This window comes from Amborella trichopoda, chromosome 6 (assembly GCF_054954075.1).
Source record: "Amborella trichopoda isolate Santa Cruz 75 chromosome 6, AtrichopodaSantaCruz75HAP2 v2.0, whole genome shotgun sequence".
In the NCBI taxonomy this organism is placed as follows: Eukaryota; Viridiplantae; Streptophyta; class Magnoliopsida; order Amborellales; family Amborellaceae; genus Amborella; species Amborella trichopoda.
In genome coordinates, this window is record NC_142341.1 from 54014248 (window position 1) to 54025000 (window position 10753).

The following is a 10753-nucleotide window of genomic DNA, read 5'->3' on the forward strand; positions in this document are numbered from 1 at the left end:
ATTTTAGAGTCCTATTCACATGAATGTGAGAGGGCCTCATAGTAGTATTTCTCTTGTAAAAAAGGGCTTTATATTGGCTGCTTCTTTTCAAGTAGACCGTGGATGGGTGGTGTATACCACAAGAAGATGAACCACACTTTCCATTTGATAATCAGTGGAGGTTAATTACAGTTCTTGATGACGTACATTCTACTCGATAACATAAAATCGCCACCATTGATCACCAGGAGTAGATGCAGACCTAATGTCATTCTCTATTGGTGTACCCAGTGTTAGGAAGTGCGACTTGGACCGAGTCATCGGTTTTGGCCTGAGCCGATTACTTAGGTTGAGTCTAAGTAACTCGAACAGCAAAAAAAAGTTAAAAGAATTACAAAAAATAAAAAAAATAGAAAATGTATTGTAAAGTAAGATTATGCAAAACACTTCAAAATGACAGTTAAAAAAATAGTAAACAAATAGATTTTATAAAATCGTTGAGGGGTATTTTCAAAATAATTTAGAAAAGATAGGAAAATATAAAAATAAATATTTATGGCCAAAATACTTTGCAATCATTGCCAAAATGATAAAAAACATAAAACTTGACAAATCCCAAATAAATTATTTATTTTTTATAATATGTTTTTTTCATATCCCCAAGTTGGACATCCAACCCGGCAAATCTCAAGCTCGGCAGGGCCTGAGCCTAAGTAACTCAGCCAAGTAGAAACTAATCGGCCGACTTTTCGAATATGGGGTTTACCACACACTTACCAAAATGACTACCGGTAGTTAGTCGCCTGAGTTAGTCCCTTGGTCTTAGGCTAGTTCGAGTGGGACCTGTTCCTTGTTTCTTACTTATGTTTTGATAAACATACATAAACAACAATACAAAACAACACAAATAAATTAACACAAGGAGTCCGAAGAACAGGGGAAATGGAGCTTTCAAAGGTGGAGCATGGGGAATCCCCTAAAACCACCTCAACCCTGATCCTAAAAAAAAAAATGTCTTAAGCCCTTATTCATGTCATGCTTACGCCTTGTGACCCTACCTTTGCTTCTTTTGCTTTTAGGAAGTCATAAAAAATTCAAGGACAAAGTTTATATAGAGCCAATGCTCTAAACAATGAAATTAGACCCCACCTAAAAAATTTCACTAGCAGCAGTTGTTTTGATGCTCAAATATCACCAAATTGATCATCTCGACATCAAGATGCATGGACATGAAAAAAAAATGGATTTCAAGTTTTTGAAAACAATGCATCTTGTAACGCATTTTTTGACCATCAATTTCTAAGATTTTCAAGTTTTCATAGATCTGCTTGATCTACACTATTTTTGAAATTTTAAATTTTATAATTAAAGGTCAAAATATATTTTAAGGCTATCACCTAGATTTTCAATATTAAAACCACATTTCTCGATACTATTTGAAGGTGCGTTTTATTTTGATTGTTTAGAGCTCGGCTCTATACAAACAGCATCCAAAATTAAATGATAAATAATACTTTTCAAACTCTCTTCTAAGTCATCAAAATAAATGGGAGAATCCCATATTTTTTTCCTTTTGTTGCTTATCGTATAGTTAATTAATCTATTGAGTTTCAACCAATGCTCGATAGAATTGGCTCACCTTGGCTCGAGCTTGGTATGTTACATTGGAAGTCCTTGCTTTTAAAATATTTAAGGGAAAATATAGGGGTGGCAACGGGTCGGCCGGACCCAACCGAACCATACCCTAATTCATTGGACATGATCCAAAAAATATAGTGTGGGACCCAGATTAGATTAAAATATTAAAATATCTATGTATTCAACTATATTTAAATGTATTTCATATATTGGGACCCAAAAGATATTATCGGACCTAGACCCGGACCCGATCAGACCAGGACCCGGACCTGAATAGTGTTCGGGTCCAGGATTTGGACCCTAACCAAACCCGACAGACCCAAGTTTTGGAACCATACCTGGACCCAGATCAGGTCTGCTCCTCGGGGCATCGTCCATTGTCACTTCTAGGAAAATGTTAGTGTAGGACAACTTCTTTATAAAGCCACGGCTCGAATTTCGTTGGTATTTGAAAACTCTGAAATTAATGATCTCGACCTCGAAAATTATGAATTTAGAAAGAAATAGTAATTTTAAGCCCATCTTGCAATCATATTTTTTTGGAGGGTCTATTTTTTGTTATCAAAATATTCAATATCGGCATTATTTATGGAGTTACACATTTTTAATCGAAGGCGGATAGCCAAACTGGCTATAGAAATAGCAAACTCGCTTGTGCTCTCTACATTGTCAGCGTCTGAGAATTGGTGAAGACTGACTGGACCCGACCCGATTGGATCTAAGTTAGATCCGAGCTAGGTCAATATATATATATAACTGGACCCGACCCGATTGGATCTAAGTTAGATCCGAGCTAGGTCAATATATATATATATATATATATATATAAAGCATCTACGCAATGTCTATGGGTGAAAATGAAAAGTGTTTTCGCCCATAGGCTCATCACCGTCCAAAAAATCAGGCGACATACGTTTTTCAACTGCCACGGACCTAGCATGTCCGTGCCAGTATCGTCACGAACATATTAGGACCGTGACAGTAAAAAAAATATATGCGGAACCGCAAGCCATCCGTTGCAGGTCCGTTCAATGAACCGCCATGGACATAGTAAGTCTATGACGGTGGCGAAACACTATAGCACTTCGTCTAAAGATATTATTTAAGTTTTTCCATAGGAAAAAGTTTATATAAGGTTGCAACTTTAAAATGTAGGATTACATATGCACCTCAAAAATCTATCGAAAAATGTTGTTTTAATGTTGAAAAACCTTCTAATTTATTATCTCAACATTGAGATGTATGAATATGAAAAAAGAAAAAAAATTCCCAAACATAGTGCATCTTGCAACACATTATCTAGACTATCCATTTTCAAGATTTTCAGATGCTTATAGATCTACTTGATTTCAATCATTTTTGGAGTTTTAAATTTTATAATTAGATATAAAAATAGATTTATAGATAGTTTTAAGAATTTTTTACAGAAAAATTACATGTTATGATAAAATTTGGAGGTGCACCTTAATTGGATTGTTAAGGTTGCAACCTTATAGAAACCGCACCCTTTATATATATATATATACATATATATATATATATAGAAATTTAATGCATAAGTATATATATTACATGTACATATGTTGGGGGGTTGGGCTACACCAGACCTAGACTAGACCTGGACTCGAATTTGCCCATGTTGGTCCCAATTGACCAAGTGGGTCCATTTTAAGGCCCCGACCAGACACAACCCAACCTGCTTTGACACCTTTAGTGAAGACCTGAAGCGTAGTAAAATAAGAGGCCTTACAGTTTGCAATAGAAAACAAATTGCTATTTTTTTTATTTTTTTACTTAGTTGTTAGTTTTTTATTACCTAATCAGGCTGGTTCAATAGGGATGACGAACCCTTATCGTTAATAGTTTTTTGAATGCGTTAGATGAGAATGGAAGTCTAGACCTTAGCTTAAGCACAAATGATACAACCACCACGACCCCAACCCCAACCCCATTCTCAACTTTTCAAAGTTAAGATAGGGAAGATAGCGGAATATGCAAGGAACTATTTGAATCTCTTTTCAATTAACTTAGGGATGTATCGCATTATTTGTAATAAAATGTAAGATTTGAATTACTTTTTGATTCCGATATAAACTTCCTCAAAAAAAGAAAAAAGATATAGAGCTGAATGTCCCTAGGCAATTTCCATTTACACCAGGCAATATCTAAACAATTCTTAGACATGCTTAGCTGAAGTGCTCTCAGTCAACTATGGAGTAGCTATGTGAATGCCTTTCTAAATCAAATTTGAATTCTAACATCTTTCTCCTTTAAGCATGGATTGGCTATGCATGGAAAGTGGTTCGTGGCCCAATGTGCTACATTTATTACCTCTTATTCCAATATGGCTTATGTTATTCCAATGTGTATTGGTTTTAACACCAAATGTTGTCACTGTTTGGGGGCATAGCTTTTATTTAGTTATCAATTATAGTAGATAGTGTGTGTCTCTTGCAGTTTTTTAGCATTATTGATTTTTATTTATATTTGTAAGATAGCTTTTGTGAATTGGGATTTGACAACTTCTTTCTTGTAGTGCTGAATGAGGAAATTTTGGATTCCCCCCATTACCAGGTCAAGTACATACAAACTGGGCTTTATGGAGAGTCCCTTTGGGATTAAGGTGGAGTTTCTTTCTACTATATGCGTTCTTCATTTTTTATTTGCATTAACATGGTTGCATTTTGTTGAGTGAAATTCATTCTCTTTCTCTTTGTCTTCCGATATAAACTTCCTCAAAAAGAAAAGAAAAGATAAAGAGCTGAATGTAATGCAATTTCCATTTACACCAGGCAATATCTAAACAATTCTTATACATGCTTAGCTAAAGTGCTCGCAGTCAACTATGCAGTAGCCATGTTAACACTTTTCTAAATCAAATTTGAATTCTAACATCCTTCTCATTTAAGCATGGATTGGCTAATGCATGGAAAATGGTTTGTGGCCCAATCTGCCATATTTATTTCCTCCTATTCCAATATGGCTTCTTTTTTTTAGTTGTTATGTGTATTGGTTTTAGCGCCATATGTTGTGACTGTTTGGGGGTATAGCTTTTATTTATTTCTCAATTATAGTAGATAGTGTGTGTCTCTTGTAATTTTTTATCATTATTGATTTTATTTATATTTGTAAGATAGCTTTTGAGATTTGGGGTTTGATAATCTCTGTCTTCTTCTTTTTTGCAATGCTGATGAAGGAAATCTTGGGTTCCCCCCATTACCAGGTCAAGGATGCTCTTTTCATAGCTTTCGAACAAACACATACAAACTGATCTTTATGGAGAGTCCCTCTGAGATTAAGGTGGAGTTTTTTTCTATTATATGCATTCTTTTTATTTGCATTAACATGGTTGCATGTTGTTGAGTGAAATTCATTATTTTTCTCCTCTTTGTTTCTCCTTCTTTTTGACATAAACTTCCTCAAAAAAGAAAAAAGATATAGAGCTGAATGTCCTTAGGCAATTTCCATTTATACCAGGCAATATCTAAACAATTCTTAGACATGCTTATCTGAAGTGCTCTCAGTTAACTATGTAGTAGCTATGTGAATGCCTTTTTAAATCAAATTTGAATTCTAACATCCTTCTCATTTAAGCATGGATTGGCTATGCATGGAAAGTGGTTTGTGGGCCAATGTGCCATATTTATTACCTCTTATTCCAATATGGATTATGTTATTCCAATGTGTATTGGTTTTAACGCCAAATGTTGTGACTGTTTGGGAGCATAGCTTTTATTTAGTTCTCAATTATAGTAGATAGTGTGTGTCTCTTGCAATTTTTTAGCATTATTGATTTTTATTTATATTTGTAAGATAGCTTTTGTGAATTGGGATTTGACTACTTCTTTCTTGTAGTGTTGAATGAGGAAATCTTGGATTCCCCCCATTACCAGGTCAAGTACATACAAACTGAGCTTTATGGAGAGTTGCTCTGGGATTGAGGTGGAGTTTCTTTCTACTATATGCATTCTTCATTTTTTATTTGCATTAACATGGTTGCATTTTGTTGAGTGCAATTCATTCTCTTTCTCTTTGTTTTCTCTTTCTCTTCCGATATAAACTTCCTCAAAAAGAAAAGAAAAGATAAAGAGCTGAATGTAAGGTAATTTCCATTTACACCAGGCAATATCTAAACAATTATTATGCGTGCTTAGCTGAAGTGCTCGCAGTCAACTATGGAGTAGCCATGTTAATACTTTTTTAAATCAAATTTGAATTCTAACATCCTTCTCGTTTAAGCATGGATTGACTATGCATGGAAAATGGTTTGTAGCCCAATCTGCCATATTTATTTCCTCTTATTCCAATATGGTTTCTTTTTTTTAGCTGTTATGGCCTCTATTTAGATATAAGATAGTGCCACAGACATGGGACGAGTTTTTGAAATTCATTTGAAATTCATTCTCTTTCTCTTTGTTTTATCTTTCTCTTCCGATATAAACTTCGTCAAAAAAAAAGAAAAAAGGATAAAGAGTTGAATGTACCTAGGCAATTTCCATTTACACCAGGTAATATCTAAACAATTCTTATGCATGCTTCGCTGAAGTGCTCGCAGTCAACTATGGAGTAGCCATGTTAATACTTTTCTAAATCAAATTTGAATTCTAACATCCTTCTAATTTAAGCATGGATTGGCTAATGCATGGAAAATGGTTTGTGGCCCAATCTGCCATATTTATTTCCTCCTATTTCAATATGGCTTCTTTTTTTTAGCTGTTATGTGTATTGGTTTTAACGCCATATGTTGTGACTGTTTGGGGGTATAGCTTTTATTTATTTCTCAATTATAGTAGATAGTGTGTCTCTTGTAATTTTTTATCATTATTGATTTTATTTATATTTGTAAGATAACTTTTGAGATTTGGGGTTTGACAATTTCTGTCTTCTTTTTTTTTGCAATCCTGATGAAGGAAATCTTGGGTTCCCCCCATTACCAGGTCAAGGATGCTCTTTTCATAGCTTTCGAACAAACACATACAAACTGATCTTTATGGAGAGTCCCTCTGAGATTAAGGTAGAGTTTTTTTCTATTATATGCATTCTTTTTATTTGCATTAACATGGTTGCATTTTGTTGAGTGAAATTCATTATTTTTCTCCTCTTTGTTTCTCCTCCTTTTTGACATAAACTTCCTCAAAAAAAGAAAAAAGATATAGAGCTGAATGTCCTTAGGAAATTTCCATTTATACCAGGCAATATCTAAACAATTCTTAGACATGCTTATCTGAAGTGCTCTCAGTCAACTATGTAGTAGCTATGTGAATGCCTTTTTAAATCAAATTTGAATTCTAACATCCTTCTCATTTAAGTATGGATTGGCTATGCATGGAAAGTGGTTTGTGGGCCAATGTGCCATATTTATTACCTCTTATTCCAATATGGCTTATGTTATTCCAATGTGTATTGGTTTTAACGCCAAATGTTGTGACTGTTTGGGAGCATAGCTTTTATTTAGTTCTCAATTATAGTAGATAGTGTGTGTCTCTTGCAATTTTCTAGCATTATTGATTTTTATTTATATTTGTAAGATAGCTTTTGTGAATTGGGATTTGACAACTTCTTTCTTGTAGTGTTGAATGAGGAAATCTTGGATTTCCCCCATTACCAGGTCAAGTACATACAAACTGAGCTTTATGGAGAGTCGCTCTGGGATTAAGGTGGAGTTTCTTTCTACTATATGCATTCTTCATTTTTTATTTGCATAACATGGTTGCATTTTGTTAAGTGAAATTCATTCTCTTTCTCTTTGTTTTCTCTTTCTCTTCCCATATAAACTTCTTAAAAAAGAAAAGAAAAGATAAAGAGCTGAATGTAAGGCAATTTCCGTTTACACCAGGCAATATCTAAACAATTCTTATGCATGCTTAGCTGAAGTGCTCGCAGTCAACTATGGAGTAGCCATGTTAATAGTTTTCTAAATCAAATTTGAATTCTAACATCCTTCTCATTTAAGCATGGATTGAATATGCATGGAAAATGGTTTGTAGCCCAATCTGCCATATTTATTTCCTCTTATTCCAATATGGTTTCTTTTTTTTAGCTGTTATTGCCTCTATTTGGATATAAGATAGTGCCACAGACATGGGACGAGTTTTTGAAATTCATTTGAAATTCATTCTCTTTCTCTTTGTTTTATCTCTCTTTCGATATAAACTTCCTCAAAAAAAAAAAAAAAAGGATAAAGAGTTGAATGTACCTAGGCAATTTCCATTTACACCAGGCAATATTTAAACAATTCTTATGCATGCTTCGCTGAAGTGCTCGCAGTCAACTATGGAGTAGCCATGTTAATACTTTTCTAAATCAAATTTGAATTCTAATATCCTTCTCATTCAAGCATGGATTGGCTAATGCATAGAAAATGGTTTGTGGCCCAATCTACCATATTTATTTCCTCTTATTCCAATATGGCTTCTTTTTTTTAGCTGTTATGTGTATTGGTTTTAACGCCATATGTTGTGACTGTTTGGGAGTATAGCTTTTATTTATTTCTCGATTATAGTAGATAGTGTGTGTCTCTTGTAATTTTTTATCATTATTGATTTTTATTTATATTTGTAAGATAGCTTTTGGGATTTGGAGTTTGACAATCTCTGTCTTCTTCTTTCTTGCAATGCTGATGAAGGAAATCTTGGGTTCCCCTCATTACCAGGTCAAGGATGCTCTTTTCATAGCTTTCGAACAAACACATACAAACTGATCTTTATGGAGAGTCCCTCTGAGATTAAGGTAGAGTTTTTTTCTATTATATGCATTCTTTTTATTTGCATTAACATGATTGCATTTTGTTGAGTGAAATTCTTTATTTTTCTCCTCTTTGTTTTCTCCTTCTTTTTCGATATAAACTTCCTCAAAAAAAGAAAAAAGATATAGAGCTGAATGTCTTTAGGCAATTTCCATTTGTACCAGGCAATATCTAAACAATTCTTAGACATGCTTATCTGAAGTGCTCTCAGTCAACTATGTAGTAGCTATATGAATGCCTTTTTAAATCAAATTTGAATTCTAACATCCTTCTCATTTAAGCATGGATTGGCTATGCATGGAAAGTGGTTTGTGGGCCAATGTGCCATATTTATTACCTCTTATTCCAATATGGATTATGTTATTCCAATGTGTATTGGTTTTAACGCCAAATGTTGTGACTGTTTGGGGGCATAACTTTTATTTAGTTCTCAATTATAGTAGATAGTGTGTCTCGTGCAATTTTTTAGCTTTATTGATTTTTATTTATATTTGTAAGATAGTTTTTGTGAATTGGGATTTGACTACTTCTTTCTTGTAGTGTTGAATGAGGAAATCTTGGATTCCTCCCATTACCACCAGGTCAAGTACATACAAACTGAGCTTTATGGAGAGTTACTTTGGGATTAAGGTGGAGTTTCTTTCTACTATATGCATTCTTCATTTTTTATTTGCATTAACATGGTTGCATTTTGTTGAGTAAAATTCATTCTCTTTCTCTTCTGATATAAACTTCCTAAAAAAGAAAAGAAAAGATAAAGAGCTGAATGTAATGCAATTTCCATTTACACTAGGCAATATCTAAACAATTTTTATGCATGCTTAGCTGAAGTGCTCGCAGTCAACTATGGAGTAGCCATGTTAATACTTTTCTAAATCAAATTTGAATTCTAACATCCTTCTCATTTAAGCATGGATTGACTATGCATGGAAAATGGTTTGTAGCCCAATCTGCCATATTTATTTTCCAATATGGTTTCTTTTTTTTAGCTGTTATGGCCTATATTTGGATATAAGATGGTGCCACAGACATGGGACGAGTTTTTGAAATTCATTTGAAATTCATTCTTTCTCTTCCGATATAAACTTCCTCAAAAAAAAAAAAAAAAAAGATAAAGAGTTGAATGTACCTAGGCAATTTCCATTTACACCGGGCAATATCTAAACAATTCTTATGCATGCTTAGCTAAAGTGCTTGCAGTCAACTATGAAGTAGCCATGTTAATACTTTTCTAAATCAAATTTGAATTATAACATCCTTCTCATTTAAGCATGGATTGGCTATGCATGGAAAATAGTTTGTAGCTCAATCTACCATATTTATTTCCTCTTATTCCAATATGGTTTCTTTTTCTTAGCTGTTATGGCCTCTATTTGGATATAAGATGGTGCCACAGACATGGGATGAGTTTTTTGTGAACGTAGCATAAATTTTAAAAATAAGGGATATAAGATGTGCCACTTTTTTTTGTGATTGATGTGCATGAATGTCTCTTAAATTTGTAATTGTTGATGTTCAGTTTGCTTCTATAGCCATGAACATTGTAAAAGTTTTGTTTTTGTCTGAAGGGCAAATGTATATTATTTCATGTAAAAAAGGTATGGACCATGAGAGGTTATTGGATTGGAACTGGACCATACAAATTCTACAAAGCTGAGTCTTTGCACTGCTGGAGGGGCTGAAATTGTATGATTATAGATGGGGCCCCTCCATTGCGGTGGAAGGAGATTCAATGAAGAGCATGTATACTATGCTCCCTCGGGAGCATAATTTACTTCTTCTACCTTGGTCAGATGACCTACTAAGGAGGATTTTTTCAATCTAAAATTTTGGATGATTATTTAAAAAAGAAACAAAATTTGAAATTTCAGTTTTCTAATACTTAAATCTCATCCTCTAAAAATTGGACGGTCACAAGCTGCCAATGAACTGGTAATTTGTACGTTCTCGGGCATTAAATCAATACAGTCACAAGCTGCCAATGAACCGGTAATTTGTACGTTCTTGGGCATTAAATTAGTTGAAATGTTCATTGAAGTTACTAATTGTATCAAGTAGTCTCTCGTCTCACAACACTTAGTGGATGAATTAAGTTATGCTTTATTTATTTTTTCCCTCAAACCGTATATTTATCCTCATGATTGGGTTTATTAAAATACTTTCTTAGAAAACATTTTTATGGAAAACACTTTCTAGAAAACTTTTTTGACAACGATTTCTAGAAAATGTTTTCTCTAAAAAGCATTTTATAGAGAAAACATTTTCATATGAAAATATTTTCATCTAGAAAATAATTTCTCACATGAAAACAGTTTCCTAGAAAAGGTTCTCCTAGAAAACAATTTCCTAGAAAACATTTTCTAAAGAAAATGTTTTCCTTTAAAACATTTT

At 33.6% G+C, this 10753-nt stretch overlaps 1 long non-coding RNA gene across 1 annotated transcript; it reads left to right on the forward strand.

The window, feature by feature from the left end:
- Positions 1-4682: 4682 nt before the first annotated feature.
- On the forward strand, positions 4683-7959 carry LOC148781880 (uncharacterized). The gene is made up of 3 exons (XR_016057783.1): positions 4683-4917; positions 5473-6631; positions 7188-7959. It is a non-coding gene; the product is annotated as an uncharacterized LOC148781880 (long non-coding RNA).
- Positions 7960-10753: the final 2794 nt, after the last annotated feature.